This window comes from Mizuhopecten yessoensis, unplaced genomic scaffold, assembly GCF_002113885.1.
Source record: "Mizuhopecten yessoensis strain PY_sf001 unplaced genomic scaffold, ASM211388v2 scaffold9847, whole genome shotgun sequence".
In the NCBI taxonomy this organism is placed as follows: domain Eukaryota; kingdom Metazoa; phylum Mollusca; class Bivalvia; order Pectinida; family Pectinidae; genus Mizuhopecten; species Mizuhopecten yessoensis.
In genome coordinates, this window is record NW_018408252.1 from 2174077 (window position 1) to 2189444 (window position 15368).

At 38.8% G+C, this 15368-nt stretch overlaps 1 protein-coding gene across 1 annotated transcript in view; it reads left to right on the plus strand.

Moving 5' to 3' along the window:
* The first annotated feature begins 736 nt into the window (after positions 1-736).
* The window catches only part of LOC110458847, a 48522-nt gene continuing 33890 nt past the window's right edge, over positions 737-15368 (plus strand). The window contains exon 1 of the mRNA XM_021510802.1: positions 737-1031. The gene's annotated coding sequence lies outside the window, so the exon portion shown is untranslated. The remainder of the gene's footprint in view (positions 1032-15368) is intronic.

Consider the following 15368-nt stretch of genomic DNA (forward strand, 5'->3'; position numbering starts at 1 on the left):
GACCGACCTTAGGGCGTGACCTGGACGGGCAAGGTCATTTTGAATCACCGAGGGCCCGTAAAGTGTAGTCTATAAAATAAACCCATCAACCAACCAAACCAACCAATGTTTTTGTTTACCTGTTCCACCAACTATTTGTTTATTTGTTGGTTTTGTTTATATTTGCTATGACGTGAATAACTTTGTTCTGGTAATACAATATATACACACTTCATGTATTTTATCGGTATTTTGCACTTTCTCTCGAAGATATATGATCAAAGAAAAATGATAAATGTATTTACTTTCAAACATCTCGGGTTGACATTGCAAAGCCTCGTCTGTTTACAACATAAATAATGTAAAATGAGCCGGTCTCTTCTAAACAAAATAAAAGCATTTTCTGTTTATGGAAAAATGTCTAATGTCTGGAACAGGATTTTTTCTGTCAAAATAAGGAGACTATTTACCCGTGTAAGGTTATTAGGGAACTCGATGATGATCACCGAGTCTCAAGATTGATCTACTAATTCTTACTTGCGACTGAATTCAGACAAGATGTTTGCAATTGTTCTGTTAATGAATTATACATTTGATGGGGAAAAGAGACCGCGTCTTTATTATACATATAAACAAACGGCCGTTTGACGCGGGTTAATCACTCCCACCTGTAGACTATTAGTCGGAGATGACTCTGACTCGCTAGAGCTTCAGTGAGGTATATAACAATTTGTACGCTGTGTTCGACTGCTGTGTGTGTGTGCTTCGAAGACTCGACGCTACACTAAACCATCTGTCGACGATAGTGTGTTTACACAAGGCAAATACGCTGTCGTGCATATCTGTATTTCACACTGCATGTGCGCTGTGGACGAGTTCGTCACGGTATGGACGTGCGTGTACGCGTGTGAGAGCGTATTCCTAAGTGGAGTTTTAATACAGGTCGCGTACAGACACAGTTAGTAAAGATTTACTGTCTTCATCAACGAAGTCGTGTTAGTGCTCACGAAACGGTTTGTCGTGGACAGGCCTTTGACAGGAGCTTTATTCAGGTAAGTCTCGAACCATATTTTCACGGCTTATCGCTGAGTACTATGTAAGTATTTATGTTTCTTCCATTTAGGAATTCTGATAGATTTTCACCTGTACATATTTAATGTGTGGACATAATGTTTATGGCGTCGCGGCTATAAACAGGCGCTGGACATTTTAGTCTATAACGTGTAAGGTACAGCATGGGTGTGCTTTGGTGGGTGTTGGTTCACACTTTATTCCGGGAGATGACACGCAATGTCATCACGAGTGTGCTTGATTGGGATGTGTCGGTGTGAAAGGTCAAGTTGATTTAATTGCTGATGCTGGATTGATATTTGGTCGTATTTTGTCCTAAATCGATTTTCCATAATAGTTACTATAATTAGCAGCAATCGAAAATCGTGAAAAATTAATGAGAAGCTTGAAAGGTAATTATATAAATGACACTAGATCTGGCGTCATCAACAAAGGTGACCATTTCACAGTGTGCAAACACAGGGACCTGAGAAATTGTTACAGCTATATTTAGACCTAAACTAAGGTGTTCGGAGTAATTTTACACGTTTGGGGGATAAACATCAATTTTCGGTATCACATATGTCTCACAGTCGGCGGATTACATCAAATTTGTTTTTCATGTTGATGTCAGTTATGATTGACAGAGGAAAATAATTCAGACAGATTTCATATTGTTTGTAAACCATTGTGTTCTGTATCTGTGACGTCAGTCGTCAGCTGTTTCCAGAAAATATAGCGGATGACGGTCAATATTTATGAAATATACATTTTTCATCTCTTGCTGTAATGCACTGTGAAAGGCATTAGAAATTTAATATTATATTGTCCTTTGGTTTTTTAGAGAGAGGGGCGACGTGGGGGGATAAAGTATACATAGAATTTGATTGGGAAACAGATAACTGAATCCCGCTAGATCCCCCAAGGTTCTCAAGAGTGAACAAATCCTCCCGAGATTTCTTAATATTCATTTGCCGAGATTTCTTTAATATTCGTGCGTGTTCAGACGGTATTTGTTGTGTACATGGGGATGAAGCTATATATGTTTATCGGTTTCCATTGAATATCGAAAAGGAATTTGAATTGAACAGAAACCATGGATGACATTAACGGACAGTTAACATGCAAGGAAAAACTACTACAATTAGATTTCACATATAGAGAGATTATTTGAACGGGAGAAATAGTTATCTAGACACGGCATGTTTACATTGTTTCTGAGATACAAGTTTCCGGAACAAAGGTCACGTGATTTTGTGATCACGTGGTAAATTAAGGGGGTATGTAATCCTTCCGGTTTGAAGGTAAATCAGAAGTAATTATAAGCTAGCTTCATCACAGTTTGAGATTGGTAAATTTTGGTGGAAATGGTTGATATTTCGTATCCTTCATAAAAGCATATCTACTGACTAGTATCCGATTGTCTGATATGTAGTCGGAAACTACAAACCAGTGATTTTACTGCTGTCAGATTCATCGCTGTTTACAGGAAGTAAATAGCTCCCACCCCCTCTCAAGCATATGCATATCTAAAACCCGGTTAAATCCGGAAAGGGAAAAGAATCGCGAAACAGGGGAGGTAACTTTCTTAGGGAAATGAATCAATTAATCATCGCATGTTATTAAATGGGCTTTAGAGGAGGTCGCTTATCAAGGGTAAAACGCCAACTCATCTTGACATTGACTGACTTTATGGGAGTTTAATAAGTCGTAGTTTGTAAACGTACTAGTCATCAAACAGAATACATTTAGAATTAAAGGGAAGATAACTCTGTCCCCTTAGGGAAGATAACTGTGGTATGGGGAGATATCTTACATTTTTTGTTTTTTGTTACATAAAATTGGTTTAAAGGGGGTATAATTGACATGAAAGGGGTCATGAGGGAGGTAACTTACTAAGACATAAAATGCTTAAATACAAGTATGCCTTTGAATTTTAACGTGAAATAACGAAATCTTTCCACAAAAATAAATATATTCTAACTGTAATCTGCTATGTGTCCACGTTGAGTGGTTTTAATTGATTTTTAGAGCCCAGTGTAATAATTAAATTTAAATTCAAATAGTAATCTCACAGAAACACCAGCACATATGATGTATCGTCAACAGTGGTAGTAATTTCACAATAGTCGTCCAATCCTAAGAGAATATAAAATATGCTTCATTATAAATCTATTCACGAAAACTCAATTGAACAGGAAAAAAGGTAAAACGCATTTATAAAATTCCAAGAACAAATTAAAAGTTTTTATCAAAAATTCATTTAAAAATCACATTTGTCGGAAAGCATGCTTTATTTTATATAAAAAAAAAATAGATACATAAAAATATTGCCTAAAACAGAGATAACTTTTTCGCAATATATTAATCAAAATGAGAATTTCATTTGTTTCTCCGTCTTCAAAGATATTACATTTTACTGTTTTAGTGTTATATTCGATCAGTCGTGTAAGCTAATTTGAATATTACTACTTGTAGTTTGATTGTATTTTTTTGTTTTAGATCGGATATTTTCGATCGGTCTTGTTAGTTTGACTGTTATATTCGATCACCATTTTCGATTTACAGTTTCTATAAACTGTGTTACATGTAGTTACTCAATATTTCAAACTATTATTCTAAATTCGTTTCTTGACTACCTTTATACAACAAATAAGATTTCCTTGTAGAACGTTTACAAATTAACTTTCAATCACATTAGAAGAAGGATACAGTGGATATTAAGTTGACTAATCTTACAACAACGTTTGTTTTGATTATTTTTTATTTATATTTACTTACCGCTTTTCATGGAGACGGGGTAGCGAAGTAACACTTAAGATATTACTACAGAATAATTTCCCAGTCTTGTGCCGTGCATTCCGTTACGGTACAAAGTCGCGCCATCTTCTTCAGAGTGATTTTTGTGTTAACCTGTAACAATTAGGTGTCCATGGAAACGGATTTGTCAGGGGAGCGGAATGTGTCCCTGGTTTCGTCATGTGTTACTTAGCTCTCCCTAGCAACGGGCACTCATCCTCACTCGTTGCTTAGGGTATAGGTACCGTTAAAAAACCTAATGCACTTATATAAAGATGCATAGGTTTTTTTCTCAATTGCAATAGGTACATATGATCACTGGCACAGGGACCTGATTATTTTGTTTATATCTTCATTGGATGGCATTTTTACCGAAAGTTCATTTACATTCCAAAAACGTGTAAAATTTCTCTGAACACCTTGTTTTAGGTCCAATCATAGCTGTGACTAATTATCAGGTCACAGGGACATGATTATTTCTTACAGATGGTATATATGGACCTATCCTTTTCGATAAAAATATCACCTCAATGAACATAATTCGGATGTCAGTTTTATAATCGAGAGTAGATCTAAACCCTGTTACATACCAACTTTAACAAATCACCGGGTCCCTGTGCTTAGGCTAGGGGTTCCCGTGTTCTCTAGTGTTATAGTATCTCTAGGTTATATGACGACGCTGTCGCAGACCAAGGCTCCACCCGGGGGTGGCTTTAAACACGAGGCGTCTGAAGTGGTTCAGTTTCTTCTGACGTACATGTACTGCTGCCTCTAAGTATACAATAGTGAATCTAAATATAAACACGCCGCTGTCTCACTGTGTCACGGCGTCATGGCGTCACAACAGAATAGAAGAAAGCCATATCCTACCACCCTTCATTCCCCTTCCCCTCCTACCCCTCCAACCCATCCTTCCCCATCCCCTCCTACCGCTCCAACCCCTCCTTCCCCATCCCCTCCTACCCCTCCTTCCCCATCCCCTCCTACCGCTCCAACNCGCCCCTATGTCAGCTTTATCGTGCTAGTACGACGACTTGTTCGCCCTACATCTGACCGGCTCCAGTGTCTGAGATTCACACTTAGTTGCTATGACAATCGTGTTAATATTTCATCAAGGTATCGCTGAAGGTTTTTATCGCTTTGTTGTATTGAATTTACAGGAGCCTCCAGCGAAACGGAAAATAATCGAGAATTTTGTATATCAATTCTGTATAATAATTGTATAGTCGTGATACGTGTAATATATCCATGCCGGTCCTACCCACCAAGCTACTTATTAACAGGGTATATTAATACAGGCACGTATGAAATGAGTAGCATTTATCATGTTCAGATATTGCTGATACTTTAGTGGAAATGATGTTTTTGAGTTACTTCAGTTTGTTATGTTTTCGTGCACAGCTATTTTCGCGTTTATGTGCCCGTAAAATAACAATTCGCGCAGTATGGAGTGTACAACTTCAAGATTCTTTAAGCTGTATGTGATTTATTTTTATTCATCAACTTAATTCGTAGCTTCGGCTTTCCGCAAAAACCGTGAAAATGTATTTTCCGCGAAAACTGTTCTGTATAACCTGCAGTATTTATTCAGTTCTTGCTTGTGTTTAATAAATAATAACCATGAGTACTTCAAATCTGGTCTATTTCTACTAAAACGAGGTTTTGCTTATAGCAAATAAAGTGTTAAATCCCTGTGGTAGGTTCAAAACGAGCATACTGAAAATTGGTAAAATCGTAAAATGTTTTGTGAATTTTACGATATAGATTTAGTTTATTGCATTACCTAGCTCAATCTTGCACCAAAACTGGCATTTAGGTCCGAATGGCATTATTAAATTGAATTTTGAAATAACTTACTGTGTAACATTGACATGTTGAAATTTGACGATTAAATATTTTTTATGTACATTCCAGTTTTAATTTCATTATTGAAACGAAATCAGGGGGGATTAAGTATAATTTCAGTTCTTGGCGAAACGTGACCCAGAATTTATAATCGTAATTTGTAGTAAAATGGCTTATGCATTCGACCCTATTCACTGGCAATTATAATACAATAAACGAAAGCGCATGATCTGAAATCGATTAAGTTATTTATTCTGTCAAGTGTTTACATGTCAACAAAGGTATTTACAGGTATCGTGCATAGTTGGGTTATTGCAAATGTCAAGTAATAAGGTTTTTGATGGAAATTCTGAAGGAAAATTAATGTCCTCGTATTTTAAACTCTGTGTGAGTTTTATTGTGTAAGATTAATTAGTACGAATTAAAAAAAGAATGGATAAAAATGTCGCCTTATTACGGAATTACACAACACGGATGAAAGAGATTTAAATCTAATCGTCAAAAAAATGCTTGATTAAGAATTACACGATATCTATAAATCAGGTGTAATTTCAAGCAAATATTTAATTAAATTCATTCATCACTACTCGTTTTAAATGCCGGTTTTGACATTAAAATCAATTGCCCGTGATTTGCTATGAAGTAATGGAGAAAGTATGCCGAGTCCAACGCACAGGGGCCTGACGCTTATTCCTATGAACACGATATATCAATATGTGAGGCCCCTGTGGTTCCAAGTATATTACTAGAAAAGCTTGCCCGTTCACCGATGATTATACATGTTTCAAAGTCCAGATCCTTGTATACTGAAATACAGTTACTGTTAAAGTTTTTTTGCTAGAGTTATTTCCCTTGAAATTATTAGATTGACGTTATATTTATTGAATAATTCAGACTCTTAACTTAATCAGCGTGCACAACCTGGTATAACTTTCGTCTTTTTTAAACGTAACATCCTTACGTTGATTTTACACATTTTTACATGACCATTCTTGAAAGACATTGGTTAAGCTTATTCCAAGGGTTGGAACTCTTTTGGGTAGGAGGTAAATATCACAGAAGAGCTAATCTAGGTTGCTTTTGAGATTTCAAATAACATTTAAGATATTAAGTAGAATTAATTATTTTAATGTCATATATTGTGCTTTTGTTATAATATTTGTGGGGAAATTGAATATTATTGATAGACCATGTTTCATTTTTCAGGAATTGATAGCAGTAAAAATTATTATTATACCTTCTGTTAAAATCTCGTAATCTGATTGGTTGGGAAAGATGTGAACATTTTCAATGTTACTTGCTCGTTTTACGAAGATAAAGAAGACAGGGTGACATTCCAAAAAATATCACATGCGCCAAACGTATACGTGCACAGTTCGTCCCAGTGCCAGGGTGTTATTCCAAAAATTGTTACATGCGCCAAACGTATGCGTGCACGGTTCGTCCCAGTGCCAGGGTGTTATCAAAGCACATTCATGGTTGGTTCATTCGACAACTGTTGAGATGAAGTCTTGGTTTATGTCAAATCAACACAGGACGAAGTGGTGAAACACCTAAACATGACACTCGGTATAATAAAATAAAAATCACATACATGAGAGGGCGATATTGCATATTTTCACCCCTCGGAAAGCATTGTTGACCTCGGCTTCGCCTCGGTCGACAATGCTTCCTTGGGGGGAAAATATGCAATATCGCCCTCTCATGAATGTGATATTTATATACTGTCAACTGATCATACAATAAAACCTCGATAATATGCCTTTTATTTAACAGTTGATAGTCCAACTTCGTTATAATTCCATTGTTTATATTAAGTAACGCATTAATATAACGACCCATGTTTATCACTACATTGTAAAACCTCGCGCTATATTGCCTCTTGTTTAACATTTCACAGTATATTCGGTGTAGTGTCCCTCTATTGAGACTATACGGTAAAACCCCGCTATAATGCCATTTGTTTATTGTTCAGTAATACTTACTTTGCAAATTGTTTGACAATTAACATCGTTATAGTGCCTCTCTATTGTTAATATACAGTAAAACCTCGTTATAATGACTATTTCTTATCAAAAAAGTAAAACTCAGTCATACCATACAATTAATTGTTTATCACTTATCAGGAAAACTTCGTTTTGATATCCCTCGATTGTCACTATACAGTAAAACCTTGATAAAATGCCATCCGATTTTCACGGTACGTTAAAACATCGATATAATACCTGTCGTTATTATCACTATACTGTTAAACCTTGGTACACTGCCATCCATTAATACATACTGTAATACCCCGTTATGAATTATAATATCATTTATTTGTCACCGTATATTAAAACCACGTAAAATGTGTACCGCGTTAAAAAGTCGATAAAATGCCTCTCGTATTCATTATACACGCAGAATCCCATCAAGTGATGCTTGACTTTTAAGCGCACTTCGGAGCTGCCTTTATTGGAAATATGATCTCTGTGTTTGACTTCGTCATTGCTTTTATTTTCTGTTTATTTATACGTGACTATAAGAAAGTCTCTGTTTTATATTCGTGGCGTCCTAGAACATCCATTAATATAGGTGTTTATTTTGATTGCTTGCCACGTCTGTGTGTTTATAACAAAAACACGACATTCGTGCTGTCGGGTAAAAATTGGTGTTTATACCATATGCTAACAGGGGAGATAATCGACTTGTCTTTGATTGTAAATAACCTTGAGCACATTGCTAAATATTGTGTCATTTTATTTATGTTTTAAAGGTCATCAAGTGATCCGGATCTTATTATAAATATACGGGTCCTGTAACGCGAAAAATTCGTGATTCAAATCTCAAAATCTGTCAAATATTGGGTTAAGAGTTTTTTCCTCAAATGTCAAATGAGACAGCGAAATGCGTGTAATCATATTGATCAATTGCGTATTTCTATAAAATGTGTATAGACTTAAAAGAAATAAAAAAAAATAAAAGGAATGTTAAAATTTTAAACTGTTTGAGTGAAGAACGTTTTTAGAGTTTAGGATCTCTATACCACTGCCAAAAACTGTGAATTCGAAACTGTTTTACTTGCATAACTTTAATTTCAGCTTTGATAAATCTTTTTTGAAAAAACACACATTCCATGCGGAAATGTTATGAAAATAATAAATAACAAAAAATGAAATAAATAAAATAGATATCAAGAACAGCGTTGTTGAAGTAAACAATAAAATTTCAGTATATGTCTTGTTGACCGGCTGTTAAGACTACTGTGTGGTCCTGTACAATTTAATTGTGTTGATGAGCTTTTCAGACTTAGGGTCCCCGTACCACTATCAAAACCTAAAACTGAGCATTGGAAACTGGGTTTTTTTCAGCATGACTATGGCAAAACATTTCTGGGAAAAAAACCCACCAACAACAGTGTTCTGAGTGTAAAAAATGCATGTAGTGGACCTACAAAGACGGATCCAGAGCGGTTTTGGGGGCTTCAAGAACCCCCACCCCCACCCTGAGGTATTTCTTTAAAAAATCATGTATTTTCACAATTTTCCTCAATTCGACCCCCCCCCCCCCCCCCCCCCCCCCCTCGATAGGTCTCTGGTATCGCCCCAACCAATAGAGCTAACTATCAACGAAAGTATCCTTGCACAACTTCAGGGGAGGTCACTGTTTTAAAAACTTACAGTGCAGTGTGACAGGGATCCTTAATCAAACTTTTGCTTTCGGCATCGTGTAGTGAGTTTATCGTCGACACCGGAGAACGCTAGCCCCCATTTTCTCTATTCAAGGGTAAATAAAAATATATGTAAACGAGTTACCTACCCACCAAAGCCCAGTGATTATCGATTATCGATTACTATTAGAGGTCAGTCGATTTAGTACCGAAACAATAATAAGATTTAAGCCAAAAGGTTGAATAGTTATAAGAAAGTTGAATTATCACCTATTTCCGTGCATTAAAGATATTTATCTGTTTTTATATGGATTTTGATAATACAGGTACCAAACTGAGATATAGAAACCACAGGGACATGTCACATACTTTATAAGGTTAACTATCTTTAAGTGGGCGTGACAGTATACTCGTACTTCATATCTTCTGCTATATAGCATGTGACATGTCCCTGTGACAGAAACAGACATTCGTGTAACGATAAATAACGGACAAGTTTTCAGATTTGTTCATAAACTGTTATGAAACATAAATGAATATCCGGAATTCGCCGTTTTGTATTTAGTGTATCCGTTATTCCGTACCGTATGTCTATATTGGTTCTTTGTTTAGATATGTCTTTTTTTCCGGAAATAAATTGAAGAAGAAACACGCGTTTTATTATCCTCTCGCAATAAAAGAAAGACAAACAGTCTCTAATCCAGTACAAAACACACAGGATATCTTTCATATATGTAGGTGTGACAAAGGAAGCGATTATTGACAGATGAAGGTTAATTTGGTCCCCCATTGTATGTTGGCCTGATATAGATCCTTCAGAGAAACAACACTTATCATCACCGATCAGTGATAACTTCAGGAAGACTTCCTCCCTATATATAAAACGTAGTCGGTGACAGGCGGTGATGACGTAACTACAAAGGCATGACACGCGTGTGACAGCATCCTTACAGCATCACTTGATAATAAATGTCTTCACTACATCTGTCTCGTAATTGTGGTGTAGCTTTTATGGCAAAAACTTTATTACATTTACACCTCCCTTTCTCCCCAAGATCAAAAAATATCTTGGCACAGCGTATACTATATATAGCACACGGCCGACTGCAGTCGCGTGTATGGAACGCCTCTGTTAGCTGTTTTAAGGCATACGGATTATAAAGACGTGTTACCAAATTGTAATAATGAGTGTTAAATGTTATGTTGTGTTAATCTTGGTTTATTGAGTCATTGTGACGTCCTTTTATATTCCTGTGACGTCACGCAGCGTTAGTGTCGCGCTTTAACCCTACATTTGCATGACGTCATGGATTTATGTCACGGAGTCGTCATCGTACATTCATGGACTTTTGTGTTAGTGAATATAATCAGATATGAACCTGATAAAAACATTATTGACGGAGGCGTTATTCCATACCATCAGGTCTATAACTTGCCACGTGGTCGTCGTTTTCGTGTCTGGTTGAAATCTTACGTTGGGTGGTTGTCATTTTTATGTTATTACGTCATCCTCTTTTGCTACATTATATTGGGTCATCATTGTACGATATTTAATCGTCACTTCCGGTTATCTGGTAACCATTATACTTTATGTTGTCGCCAACTTCCGTAAAGTGTTGACACTTATTTCGTTCTCTTGTTGTCTAGTTATAATATGTGTTCATTAAGTCATCACTGTATATATAACGTGTTGTGGTGTGGCCAAATTATTGCATCATTCGGAGCACTTAACCGCCATTCGGATATTTTTTTTTCCATTGTCAATGACAAGTTGCCCTATCATGTTGTCGCCAAACAAGTGCAGCCATTCGGAGCACTTAACCGCCATTCGGATATTTTGTTCAAGTGGACATGATGTGTTGTCGCCAAATTGCATCCATTCGGAACATTTTACCGCCATTCGGATACTTTCTTCCATTGTCCTTGACAAGCGCAAACGTTTTCTGGAATTAAGCTTGCCGGGTAAGGTGAACGAAACGAGAGAACCACTATGTTTGTTAAACAGCATGTTCGAAATCCGGGAAATCAGTTCCGAAAAATTTCAACAGCATACAAGCTTTTTATCGTATAGCCTTCCACTTAAAAATTAATTGCAAATTAGGACATATGCTAAGACTGGCCGGATACTTCAAATGGTTAGCTCGTCACATCGCTTTGTGGGTTGCTCAGCAGCTACAAAAATTCAACTGGTCTCTGTAGAAGATGAAGCGGTGAAGCTGATGACCCAACCAATCATTGATCTGACTACACGCCAAGTGGTGCATGAGGCTTGTCGCCAATACCCTAGGAATTAAACACTTCCGCTACCTGGATGTCTTCAATTACCACCCGTATCGAGACACCCTAATGAAAAATATAACAATCATGTAACGCAAATTAAAGGCAACGTACCTATAACGGTCACCAAGTAAACGGAAGTGACCACTACATAGTTACAATGATATCCACATATAATGTAATGGAAATAAACAACCTCGTGACGTAGGATTCTGACCAGAAGACGTGGAACGTTGACCACGTGTGACAAGGTCCACTGACCTACATGATGAAACGGAAGCAACTATATAGAGGAAAAAGATGATTTCGGCTTAATTTTGATCGTCGTAAAATAATCAGAAAATTAACTGACGATGTTGACTCCGCCAATTCGTGTTATAAACATTTCCGCCATAGAAAATACTACGCGTCGACTCTGTGACATAAATTTGTGAAGTCATGCAACCGAATCACGACCATATATGGTTAAATCTTAGCACGTTTACTTAATCTGACGTCAAAGTGGTACCGAATGAGGACTCGATGAAATGGGTATAAATAAATATATAAATATGTTTTTCTCGTTTATGCAAACCAGTCCGTTTAAACATAAACCATTATGCGTGAATCTTTTGGTGGGCGGTAACATACTAGGGTTGACGTTGGTGGTATCGATACTGTTGGTGAACGATGACGTTACTAGGGGTGATGTGTATGGTATCGATACGGTTGGTGAACGATGACGTTCCTAGGGGAGACGTAGATGGTATCGATACTGTTGGTGAACGATGACGTTACTAGGGGTGACGTGGATGGTATCGATAATGTTGGTGAACGATGACGTTACTAGGGGAGACGTAGATGGTATCGATAATGTTGGTGAACGATGACGTTACTAGGGGTGACGTGGGTGGTATCGATACTGTTGGTGAACGATGACCTTACTAGGGGTGACGTTATCGATACTGTTGGTGAAGGATGACGTTACTAGGGGTGACGTTGGTGGTATCGGTACTGTTGGTGAACGATGACGTTACTAGGTGTGACGTGGTTGGTATCGATACTGTTGGTGAACGATGCCGTTACTAGGGGTGACGTGGATGGAATCGATACTGTTGGGAATCGATGACGTTACTAGGGATGCCGTGGATTGAATCGATACTGTTGGTGAACGATGACGTTATTAGGGGTGACGTGTATGGTATCGATACTGTTGGTTAACGATGACGTTACTAGGGCTGATGTGTATGGTATCGATACGGTTGGTGAACGATGACGTTACTAGGGGTGACGTGTATGCTATCGATACTGTTGGTGAACGATGACGTTACTAGGGGTGACGTGGATGGAATCGATACTGTTGGTAATCGATGACGTTACTAGGGATGCCGTGGATGGAATCGATACTGTTGGTGAACGATGACGTTACTAGGGGTGACGTTATCGATACTGTTGGTGAAGGATGACGTTACTAGGGGTGACGTTGGTGGTATCGATACTGTTGGTGAACGATGACCTTACTAGGGGTGACGTTATCGATACTGTTGGTGAAGGATGGCGTTACTAGGGGTGACGTTGGTGGTATCGATACTGTTTGTGAACGATGACGTTACTAGGGGTGACGTGGATGGTATTGATACTGTTGGTGAACGATGACGTTACTAGGGATGCCGTGGATGGAATCGATACTGTTGGTGAACGATGACGGTACTAGGGATGACGTGGATGGGATCGATACTGTTGGTGAACGATGACGTTACTAGGGCTGACGTGTATGGTATCAATACTGTTGGTGACGTGGGTGGTATCGATACTGTTGGTGAACGATGACGTTACAAGGGGTGACGTGTATGGTATCGATACTGTTGGTGAACGATGACGTTACTAGGGGTGACGTGGATGGTATTGATACTGTTGGTGAACGATGACATTACTTAGGGTGACGTTGGTGGTATCGATTTAAGCTAACTCCAATAACTTTGCTTTTATAATGGTACAAAACCTCCGTAACGTGCGTAAATCAAAGCAAATGAACAGCCTACAGCCTGCGAGCAGCGATGGATCTCCAACGTCACCATTATGACGTCACAATGTAAATTACGTCATCAATAGGAAACAATGGTCTCCAAGGAATCTCACTGCGTATACGGTAATTTATACGCAGTCACGGTTTACACAGCTTCAATGGGAGCTAATGTAAATATAATGCTGGTGAACGATGACGTTACTAGGGGTGACGTGTATGGTATCGATACTGTTGGTGAACGATGACGTTACTTGGGTTACGTGTATAGTATCGATACTGTTGGTGAACGTTGACGTTAATAGGGGAGACGTGGATGGTATCGACTGTTGGTGAACGATGACGTTACTAGGGGTGACTTTATGGTATCGATACTCTTGGTGAACGATGACGTTACTAGGGGTGACGTGTATGGTATCGATACTGTTGGTGAACGATGACGTTAATAGGGGTGACGTGGATGGTATCGATACTGTTGGTGAACGATGACGTTACTAGGGTTACGTGTATAGTATCGATACTGTTGGTGAACGATGACGTTAATAGGGGAGACGTGGATGGTATCGATACTGTTGGTGAACGATGACGTTGCTAGGGTGACGTGTATGGTATCGATACTGTTGGTGAATGATGACGTTGCTAGGGGGACGTGTATGGTATCGATACTGTTGGTGAACGATGAAGTTACTAGGGGTGACGTGTATGGTATCGATACTGTTGGTGAACGATGACGTTACTAGGGGAGACGTGGATGGTATCGATACTGTTGGTGAATGATGACGTTGCTAGGGTGACGTGTATGGTATCGATACTGTTGGTGAACGATGCCGTTACTAGGGGTGACGTGGTTGGTATCGATACTGTTGGTGAACGATGACGTAACTAGGGCTGACGTGGATGGTATAGATACTGTTGGTGAACGATGCCGTTACTAGGGGTGACGTGGTTGGTATCGATACTGTTGGTGAACGATGACGTAACTAGGGGTTACGTGTATGGTATCAATACTGTTGGTGAACGATGAAGTTACTAGGGGTGACGTGTATGGAATCGATACTGTTGGTGAACGATGACGCTACTAGGGGTGACGTGGATGGTATAGATACTGTTGGTGAACGATGCCGTTACTAGGGTGACGTGTATGGTATCGATACTGTTGGGGAACGATGACGTTACTAGGGGTGACGTGGATGGAATCGATACTGTTGGTGAACGATGACGTTACTGGGGGGGACGTGTATGGTATCGATACTGTTGGTGAACAATGACGTTACAAGGGGTGACGTGTATGGTATCGATACTGGTGGTGAACGATGACGTTACTGGGGGTGACGTGTATGGTAGCGATACTGTTGGTGAACGATGACGTTACTAGGGATGACGTGGATGGTATCGATACTGTTGGTGAACGATGACATTACTAGGGGAGACGTGGATGGTATACGTGGATGGTATCGATACTGTTGGTGAACGATGCCGTTACTAGGGGTGACGTGGTTGGTATCGATACTGTTGGTGAACGATGACGTAACTAGAGCTGACGTGGATGGTATCGATACTGTTGGTGAACGATGCCGTTACTAGGGGTGACGTGGTTGGTATCGATACTGTTGGTGAACGATGACGTAACTAGAGCTGACGTGGATGGTATCGATACTGTTGGTGAACGATGCCGTTACTAGGGGTGACGTGGTTGGTATCGATACTGTTGGTGAACGATGACGTTGCTAGGGTGACGTGTATGGTATCGATACTGTTGGGGAACGA